The sequence below is a fragment of the Bubalus kerabau genome, chromosome 17 (assembly GCF_029407905.1).
Source record: "Bubalus kerabau isolate K-KA32 ecotype Philippines breed swamp buffalo chromosome 17, PCC_UOA_SB_1v2, whole genome shotgun sequence".
Lineage (NCBI taxonomy): Eukaryota > Metazoa > Chordata > Mammalia > Artiodactyla > Bovidae > Bubalus > Bubalus kerabau.
The window spans coordinates 43,497,960-43,508,218 of NC_073640.1; positions in this window are offsets into that span (position 1 = coordinate 43,497,960).

Below are 10,259 nucleotides of genomic sequence, written 5' to 3' on the forward strand. Positions count from 1 at the left end.
GCAACAAGTACAAATGCCTTGGGTGGGGAAGGTCCCTGGCCTGGTCCAGGAGCATGGAGGAAACCAGAGTGGCTGGGCCAGAGCCCATGGCTAGAGATGAAGAGATGAAGGAGAAGAAGGGGTGAGGGGAAGGGAGGTGAAATAGGGGCCTGGAGGCACTGTGAAGACTGGCTTCTCTCTAGAGCTGGACAGTGGGAGTCATGGGAAGGCTTTCAGCTGAGAAGTGGCACATGCTGACTCTTTGGCTACAATAAGCCTGACTAAACGGGTGGGGAGGGCAGCTGGGAGACCATCGAGGAAGGGGAGATGATGGTGGTCTGGTCCAGGGCCCAAGTGGAGGTGCTGAGAAGAGATTAAATTACAGATATATTTGGAGGAAGAACCAACAGAATTCGCTAATGGACTGGATATGTGGAATGTGAAAGAAAGACATCAAAGGAACTAGAGGCATAAAGCCCCTGGTTTCTGAGATCCAGAAGGCTGAAGGAGGAGCTGTTCATTGTTGCTGTTATTTGTTGTGGGTTTTTTGAGGAGTGGGGAATCTGGTATCAGGAACTCAGTTTCAGGATGTAAAGTTGGGAAGACTGAGCGGGCAGTTGTACTTAAGGGACTAGATTGGAGGAAGAAACTCTGAACTCACGAACACTTGGGAATCTTCAGTGAGTGAGCAAGCTATGCACAGGTTGAGAGCCATGAGGGAGTAATGTAGATAGAAAAGAAAAGGGGTGAGTGCAGACATGGCAGCAACCTAAGTGACCATCGATGGATGAATGGATAAAGATGTGGTGAAGTGAAAGTGAAGTCGCTCAGTTGTGTCTGACTCTTTGCGACCCAATGGATGGTAACCTACCAGGCTCCACGGTCCATGGGATTTTCCAGGCAAGAATACTGGAGTGGGCTGCCATTTCCTTCTCCAGGGGATCTTCCCAACCCAGGGATCGAACCTGGGTCTCCTGCATTGCAGACAGACGCTTTACCGCCCGAGCCACTAGGGAAGCCCAAAGATGTGGTATACATATGCAATGAGATACTACTCAGCCATGAGAAAGAGTGAAATCTTGCTTTTTGCAACATCCAACATGGATGGACTGTGAGGATAATATGTTGATTGAAAAAAGTTGGAAGGTGAAAGAAAAAAATCATATGGTATGATATCGCTTGTATATGGAATCTAAAAACAAAAATGAAAAAAAAAAAACCCACACAAGACTCTGAAAACAAACAAATAAAAGAACAAAAACAAACTCATAGACACAGGGAACATATTGGTGGTTACCAGAGGGGAAGGGGGTTGAGGGAAGGAAGGGTTGAGGAGGTGAGCAAAATATGGGTGAAGGGAGTCAAGTGTAAGGTGATGGATGGTAGCTAGACTTTTGGTGATGACCACTTTGTAATGAACACAGATGTTGAATTATAATATTGTATACCTGTAACTTATATAATGCTATATACCATTGTTACTTCAATAGAGAGAGGGAGAGGTCAGGAAATGAACCTCAGACATTTCAGTGTTTACAAACCAGGACTGGAGGTGGAAGCAGAAAATATCAGGAAAGAGCCACCAGGGAGGCCGGAGGAGGCCAGGAGAGTACAGGGTCAAGGAGGCCAAGTGGGGAAGGGGAAGGCCAACGGGGCCAAGGGCTGCTCACGGGTAAGGTAAGAAGAGGACCGCTGGGCTTAGTAACATAGAGGACAGAGGCTTGGTAGGAGATCGTTTAGTAGGGGGGTAGGAGCAGATGCCTGCTACAATGAGAGGCGACAGACTGCTGACAGTGAGTGTGGACAACTCCTGTGAGGAATCCCACTGCAAAGAAAAAGAGAGAAATGGAGCAGTGGCTAGATGGGGCAGCAGGGCCAGAGAATTCTTTCAACAGCTTTATTGAAATAGAATTCACATCCCATAAAAGACACTCCCCCTCTTTAAAGTATGCAGTTCAGAAGTTTTAGTATAGTCACCAGATTGTGCAACCACCTCCATTACCTAGTGTCCGAGCATTCTTGTCACCCCAAAAAGAAACCCCATGTTCATGAGCAGCCATTCCTCCCTTCCTCCAGCCCCCGAATCACTGTTCTATTTTCTGTCCCTGTGGAATTGCCTATTCCAGACATTTCAAGTAAATAGCTAGCTGGCTAGTGAAGTTGCTCAGTCATGTCCAACTCTTTTCGACCCAATGGACATAGCCTGCCAGTCTCCTCCAAGAATGCTGGAGTGGGTTGCCATTTCCTTCTCCAGGGGATCTTCCGGACCCAGGGATCGAACCCAGGTCTTGTGCACTGCAAGCAGACTCTTTACCATTTGTGCCATCAGGGAAGCCACTTCAATCATCAAATATGTGGTATTTTGTGACTGGCTCTTTCACATAGCATATTTTTTTTTAAAGTTCATCCATATATCATTATATACAAAATATATCATTATACACAAAATATTCTTCTTTCATTGTATGTTATATACAATACATATGCCACATTTTATTTATCCATTCACCAAGTGATGAACATTTGGGGTGTTAACACTTTTTAGCTAATATAAAAAATGCTGCTAATAAACATTTATATACAAGTTTTTGTGTGGCCATATGTTTTCAGTTCTCTTGGGTATATACCTAGGAGTGGAAAAGCTGGATCATATGATAACTTTATGTTTATATTTTGAGGAATTCTCAAACTTTCCCAAAATGACTGCACCATTTTACATTCTCAGCGACAACATAAAAGGCTCCAATTTCTTCCCAATCTCATCAACATTTGTTATTGTCTTATTTTTGTCATCTGAGTAGGGGAGAAGTGCTATCTCATTGTGATTCTGAGGACTACTGATGTTGACCATCTTCTCACATGCTTATTGGCCATTTGAATATCTTCTTTGGAGAAATGTCTGTTCAAATCCTTTACTCATTTTTAAATTGGTTTATTTGCCTTTTTATTGTTGAGTTGTGAGAGCTCTTTATATATTCTATTGATTCCCTCTAGTGTATTATTCATCTCTGTTCATTTGTTCTTTAGTTCTTGTAGGTCTTCGGTGAACATTTCTTGCATCTTCTCAATCTTTGCCTCCATTTTTTCCTGAGATCCTGGGTTATCTTCACTATCATTATTCTGAGTTCTTTTTCTGGAGGGTTGCCTATCTCCACTTTATTTGTTTTTCTGGGATTTTATCTTGTCCCTTCATCTGGGACATAACTTTCTGCTTTTTCATTGTGATTAACTTTCTGTAATACGGTTTTTGTGCAACTGTGCTTCCTCTGTCTGCGCTCTGATGAGTGAGGCTAAGAGGCTTGTGGAAGCTTCTTGATGGGAGGGACTGGCAATGGGAAAAACTGGGCCTTGCTCTGGTGGGCCAGGTCTTGCTCAGTAAGACTTTAATCCAATTATCTACTGATGGGTGGGGTTGCATTCCCTTCCTGGTAGTTGTTTGGCCTGAGGTGACCCAGCCTTGGGGCCTAGGGCTGTATGGCAGAGTTAATGGCAAACTCCAAGAGAGCATCACCAAGGGAGACCTTCCAATGCCCCTATCCCTGTGGTGAGCCACGGTTGGAGGCCCTCCAACACCAGCAGGTAGTTTTAGTTCAGTCTCCTACGGGACCACTGCTCCTCTCTTCTGGATCGTGGTGTGTGCAAAATTTTGCTCGCACCCTCCAAGACTGTTGTCTCTGTTTCTCCCAGTGCTCTGGAAGTCCTATAATCAAATCTCACTGGCCTTCAAGGTCAGATTCCAAGGGGATTCCCAGTCCCTTTGTTACCAGGCTGGGAAGCCTGACCTGGGGTTTAGACCCTTCACAACAGCGGGAGAACTGCTTTGGTATTATTGTTCTCCGCTCTGTGAGTCACCCACCTGGCAGGTATGGGATTTGATTTTATCATGATTTTGCTCCTCCTGCCATCTCACTGCAGCTTCTTCGTCTTTGGGCATGTGGGGTATGTTTTTTTGGGGTAGGTTCTAACATCCTCTTGTTGATAGTGGTTCAACAGCTAGTTGCAATTTTGGCGCTCTCACAGGAGGAGATGGGCGCACATCCTTCTACTCTGCCGTCTTGAACTGGAAGCTATGTAGTCCAGATACCAGTCCCTTATCAGATACATGATTTGCAATTACATTCTCCCACTCTGTGGCTTGTGTTTTTACTTTTTTGATGGTGTCCTTTTGTTAGGTAGTTAAAATAGGGAAAAGGAGTCCAGAATGGTGGTGGCTAAAAGATAAGGAAGAGAAAGGCCCTCAAAAATAGAACAAAGTAAGGTCTGAGGACCGGAGTGAGGACCTCAGGTAGAACAAACAACACTCCTGGCTAGCCCAATTTACATAGGGCAGGCCCAGGGGGAAAGAAAAAACATATAAAAAGAGGAGCCAAAGGGCTGGGTCTCTCTCTCTCTCCCGCACGCTGGGGCACTCTTCTCTTCCCGTCTTTGGCTCGACATGTCCTCACCCCTCGAGGATGGATTTTGCTGTTATTATCTAAATAAAATAGAGCTGTAACACTGATTTCTCTAAGAGCTATAACACGGTCCGTTCGAGACCTGAGAGCTATATCACGGTCTGGCCAAGACCCAAGAGCTGTGACACGCTGAGGGCTTTAATGTCCGTCACTCCAAATCTTTGTTGTGACGAGACAGAACTGAGGCGTATACACTCGCCTGACACTTTGACGCACAGAAGTTTTTACTCTTAATGAATTCCCATTTATCTATTTTTTCTTTTGTCACTTACGATTTTGTGTCTTATCTAAGAACCTACTGCCTAATCCAAGGTCATAGAGTTATTCCTGTTTTCATCTGAGAGTTTCAGAGTTTTAGCTCCTCTGTTTAGGTGTATGATCCATTTTAAGTTAATGTTTTACATGGTAAAAGGTCATCCAAGTTCATTTTTTTACATGTTGTCCCTGCACCATTTAAGACAATTCTTTCCCACCGAATTTTCCTGGTATCCTTGTTGAAATCTGTGTTGTTTTCAATATGGAGGAAATCATTCACATGTGCACACTGACAGGAAAGTTCTGTGCAGGGGGATGTAGTGATGAAGAGGAAGAAGGAGAATGACTGGACCAGTGCCCTCAGGAGGGAGGGGGTAGGCTCCAGTGTCCAGTAGAGGGGCTGGCCTGAGTCAAGAGCAAGGGCAGTTTGTAATACCAGGAGGAAAGGTGGGCACAGATGTAGGGAGTGAACATTCTCTTCCAGTTAATTCCTTTTCTTAAGGAAACAGGAACTAAGGTGGTGACCTGAGGGATGACAGAGGAGGAAGTGTTGGCAGCTGAAAAGAGGCAGAAGGAGAGGGAGTGGATGGGAAAACACAGCGATGCTGAGTGAGACCAGCAGCATGGGCAGGTGTTTTCTTTAGCCACATCCAGCTCGGCAGGTGCAGGCAGGCAGGGGGTAGAGATTCAGGGGTGCCATCTTCCAAGGCCTCTGAGGGCCACCTGTGCCTGGGACAGAAGGTCAAGGCTGGTTCTTAGTGGCTGAGGATGTTTAGTTTCATCCAGGGGGGGTCTACACCCACACACTCTTCAACTTGTCATCTCCAGGCAGGGGAAAAATGTTGTTGCCCCTAAATCAGGTTAGAATTCAGGGATCCAGGAAGTCCCCCGTAAGCCCTCACCCACCCTGCTCCCCACCTGTCCCAGTCTGCTCCATGTGCCATAACAAAGCGCTGCAGGCTGGCAGCTTAATCATGCCCATGTACCCCTCACAGTTGTGGAGGCTGGAAGTCCAAGATCAGGGTGCCGGCATGGCCGGGATCTGGTGAGGGCTCTTGGCTTTTGGATGGCCCTCTCCTCTCAGTCTTCACATGGCAAAGAGAGAGACAAACAGAGAGGAAGCTCTCTGATGTTTCTTCTTGTAAGGACACTAATCCCATCATGGGGGTTGCTCCACCAGTAAGTAAGTCAGTAAGTAAAGTCGCTCAGTCATGTCCAACTCTTTGCGACCCCATGGACGGTAGCCTACCAGGCTCCTCTGTCCATGGGATTTTCCAGGCAAGAGTACTGGAGTGGGTTGCCATTTTCTTCTCCAGGGGATCTTCCTGACCCAGGGATCAAACCCTGGTCTCCAGGATTGCAGACAGACGCTTTACCGTCTGAGCCACCAGGGAAGCCCCATCTAACTCTAATTACCTTACAAAGACTCCATTTCCAAATGCTGTCACATTGGGGGTTAGGATTTCCACATATGAATTTGGGGGAGACACAATTCCATCCATAGCACCATCCAGCCTGACCCTGACCTCTAATGAGGACCCCAAACAAGTTCAGATGCTGAACTTCAGAACAGAGAAAGGACTGAAAGAGGTTGCTGGCCCTTACAGTGATGTGTCTGTATCACTGGCAACCCAGGTGGAAAAAAAACATCTTTCATCTTTTTGTTTTTTATTGTGTATTTTATGGAGTGGTGACGCCTGATGAGGTCCACACTGGCCACACGTGACTTGACATGTGTCTTTGTGACAAATCTCAAAACACAGATTTGAGATGTGTTGTGTAACATCTACACTGAGTTTCAAAGAGGTAACATAAAAAAATTGGAAAATATCTCAATAATCTTTTATAGTGATTACATTTGAAATGATAATATGTGGTTATATTGAGTTAAAGTATACTACTAAATTTATTTCTTACTTTTAAAAGATGTGGCTACTAGAAGATGGAATATATTTGTGGCTTGTCTTATATCTCTATTGGACAGACCCTAGAGAAAAGACCCTATGTCTAAACAGCTCCCAGCACAGCTGGCCCTCCTGCCTTGGTCAGTGGCACATGGACCCCCCTGCAGGGTTGTGCTCTGGAACCCTGTGCTGTGGTGGCACCTCCCCTCTGGAGGGGCAGGTGAACAGTGGGTTCGTGAGGTGGCCTTGAACTGTTGCTGGGAGGAACAGCCCCAGGGAGCTGGGCACCAGGCTGGTTCTTGTCTGGTTTCTGGACTGGTATCTAATTCCCACGTTTAAACACTAGACTCCCCTCAGGCACAAGATGCCCACACTCTGAGATTCTCCTGCACCTCTGCTGCTTCCTGTGAGCCACAGCCTTGGGGCGCTGGAAGGCCTGGGGTCATCCCCCCGCACTAGTACAGCTTGGCTTTTTCTTTACTCCCCCCCCAAGCACAGACGTATGAAGTTGCTACAGGCAAATAACGCATATGGAGAAATTCCACTGACTTTCATATACCCACCCCCGATTACTACTTATTAAAATTGCACTCATTTCACATGCTAGCACTGCTGCTGCTGCTGCTGCTAAGTCGCTTCAGTCGTGTCCGACTCTGTGCAACCCCAGAGACGGCAGCCCACCAGGCTCCCCCGTCCCTGGGGTTCTCCAGGCAAGAACACTGGAGTGGGTTGCCATTTCCTTCTCCAATGCATGAAAGTGAAAAAATAAAGTGAAGTCGCTCAGTCATGTCTGACTCCTAGCGACCCCATGGACTGCAGCCCACCAGGCCCTTCCGTCCATGGGATTTTCCAGGCACGAGTACTGGAGTGGGGTGCCATTGCCTTCTCCAACATGCTAGCACGGTAATCCACAAACTCCTTCAAGCTAGGCTTCAGTAGTACATGAACCAAGAACTTCCAGACATACAAGCTGGGTTTAGAAAAGTTAGAGGAACCAGAGATCAAATTGCCAACATCCGTTGGATCATAGAGAAAGCAAGGGAATTCCAGAAAAAACATCTACTTCTTCATTGACTATGCAAAAGCCTTTGAGTGTAGATTACAATAAACTGTGGAAAATTCTTAAAGAGATGGGAATACCACCTTACCTGTCTCCTGAGAAACCTGTATGCAGTTCAAGAAGCAACAGTTAGAACATGGAACGATGGATTGGTTCAAAATTAGGAAAGGAGTACATCAAGGCTGTGTATTGACATCCTGCTTATTTAACTTCTATAAAGAATACATCATGCAAAATACTGGGCTGGATGAATCACAAGCTGGACTCAAGATTGCCAGGAGAAATATGAGAGTGACAGTGAAAATCACTCAGTTGTGTCTGATGCTTTGAGACCCCATGGACTATACAGTCCATGGAATTCTCCAGGCCAGAATACTGGAGTGGGTAGCCTTCTCCCTTCTCCAGGGGATCTTCCCAACCCAGGGATCAAATCCAGGTCTCCCGCATTGCAGGTGAATTGTTTACCAGCTGAGCCACAAGGGAAGCCCTGGAGAAATATCAACAACCTGAAATATGCAGATGATACCACTCTAAGGGCAAAAAAGTGAAGAGGAACTAAAGTGCCTCTTGATGAGGGTAAAATAGGAGAGCAAAAAAAACTGGGTTAAAACTCAACATTGAAAAAACTAAGATCATGGCATTCAGTCCCTTTACTTCATGGCAAATAGAAGGCGGAAATGTGGAAACAGTGCCAGATTTTATTTTCTTGGGCTCCAAAATCACTGTGGATAGTGACTTCAGCCATGAAATTAAAAGACACTTGCTCCTTGGTAGGAAAGCTATGACAAACTAGATAGCATATTAAAAAGCAAAGACATCACTTTGCTGACAAAGGTCCTTATAGTGAAAGCTATGGTTTTTCCAGCAGTCATGTAGGGATGTGAGAGTTGGACCATAAAGAAGGCTGAGTGCTTAAGAATTGGTGCCTTTGAATTGTGGTGCTGGAGAAGACTCTTGAGGGTCCCTTGGACTTCAAGGAGGTCAAATCAGTCAACCCTAAAATAAATCAATCCTGAATATTCACTGGAAGGACTGAGGTGGAAGCTGAAGCTCCAATACTTTGGCCACCTGATGCAAAGAGCTAACTCACTGAAAAAGACCCTGATGCTGGGAAAGATTGAGGGCAGGAGGAGAAGGGGACGACAGAGGATGAGAAGAGTGGATGGCATCATCAACTCAGTGGACATGAATTTAAGCAAATTCTGGGAGAGAAAAAAGAACAGAGGAGTCCGGCACACTGTAGTCCGTGTGGTTGAAAAGAGTCGGACGTGATTTAGCAACTGGTCCATGTGGTTGAAAAGAGTCGGAGGTGATTGAGCGACTGAACAATTCCATCATATTGCCCATGTACAGTTTAAATATTTCCCTGTTGTTCAACATTGGGATTATTTTCCTTTCTTCGTGCTATCATAAACAGCACTGCTATGAATTTATGTTTTTGCCATTTGAATTATTTTATTGTAATGTTTTCCCTGGAGTGAAATTTGTGGGCTGGAAAGTATATACAGTTTTATACCTGTGACTTTTTTCCTTCAAATCACTCTCCCCAAAGACTGTATGACTGTGTATTTCCTCTGGTGGAGTACATGTGTGCAGGCATATACATTCTTTACCCACAGTCCTGCCCATTCTGGGTTTGATCATTTGTATTCACTTATACTAATTGGCATGTAATAGATGTCTCCTAGATATTATCCTTGTATTTGTTTAATTCGAATGAGAGGAAAGTCCTCCCCTGAAAACCCACAAAAATTAAAGAAATAGCTACCACCTCAACAGTTTAGAAAAACACTTCTCGACTTCCTCCACTCGCCAGCATTTGCGGTACCATAGCTGCCTGAGCCTGCGATGCAGGCAGCCAGGCCCAAGCTTTGACTCCTGACCCTCTGTTACTGTAATGGTCCGAGAAGCCACCTCCGGCTAATAAAGTCATTTATCTCCTCCCAACAAGCTGAAAGCACATCAGACAGTCCCTTTTCCCTGTGTGGTTTAGACGAATCCTGGCCTTGCTTAATTGCCATATGTCGATTGTTTGGGATTGAGAGACATTCTGGTTTATATGCAAAAAGGTTGCAGGAGACATGGTTGATGTTCTGCTCACAGCTTATTAAAACCTCAGGAAGGCCGCAGCCCTGTCCCAAGGGGAACTCATAAAACAGCGTCCTTGCGGAGCCACCTCCTGGCCTGCCTGGAGACTCAGAGAAGGCTCCGTAGGCCCGGCTGAGGGAGGAGGAGAAAGCATGTGCCCGCTTGGCCGCTAGATGGCGCCTCGCAATAAGTAATGGGGAGAGGACCTTTCCTCCACACCCTGCCAGTCCCCCCAGCCTCCAGCATTGCAACACACCCTAGTGTTTCCTTCCAAGCCAGACATCTCAAAAATAAAAATAAATAAATAAAAAAGTTCAGTCTAGCTAAAAATAACCATCTGCCTGAGAAAAATCTTGCCCGGCACTGTGACAGCAACACTCGAAGCAGGTTAGTAACCAGCCCAGAGCAGATGGTTTCTTTTTATAATTCCTGGGACCCCCACCAAGGCTTCCTCCTCAGCGGCCTCCTTACCCCGCTGGCACTCTCCTGCTGTTTCCTGACCACCGCCTGGCCAGCCGC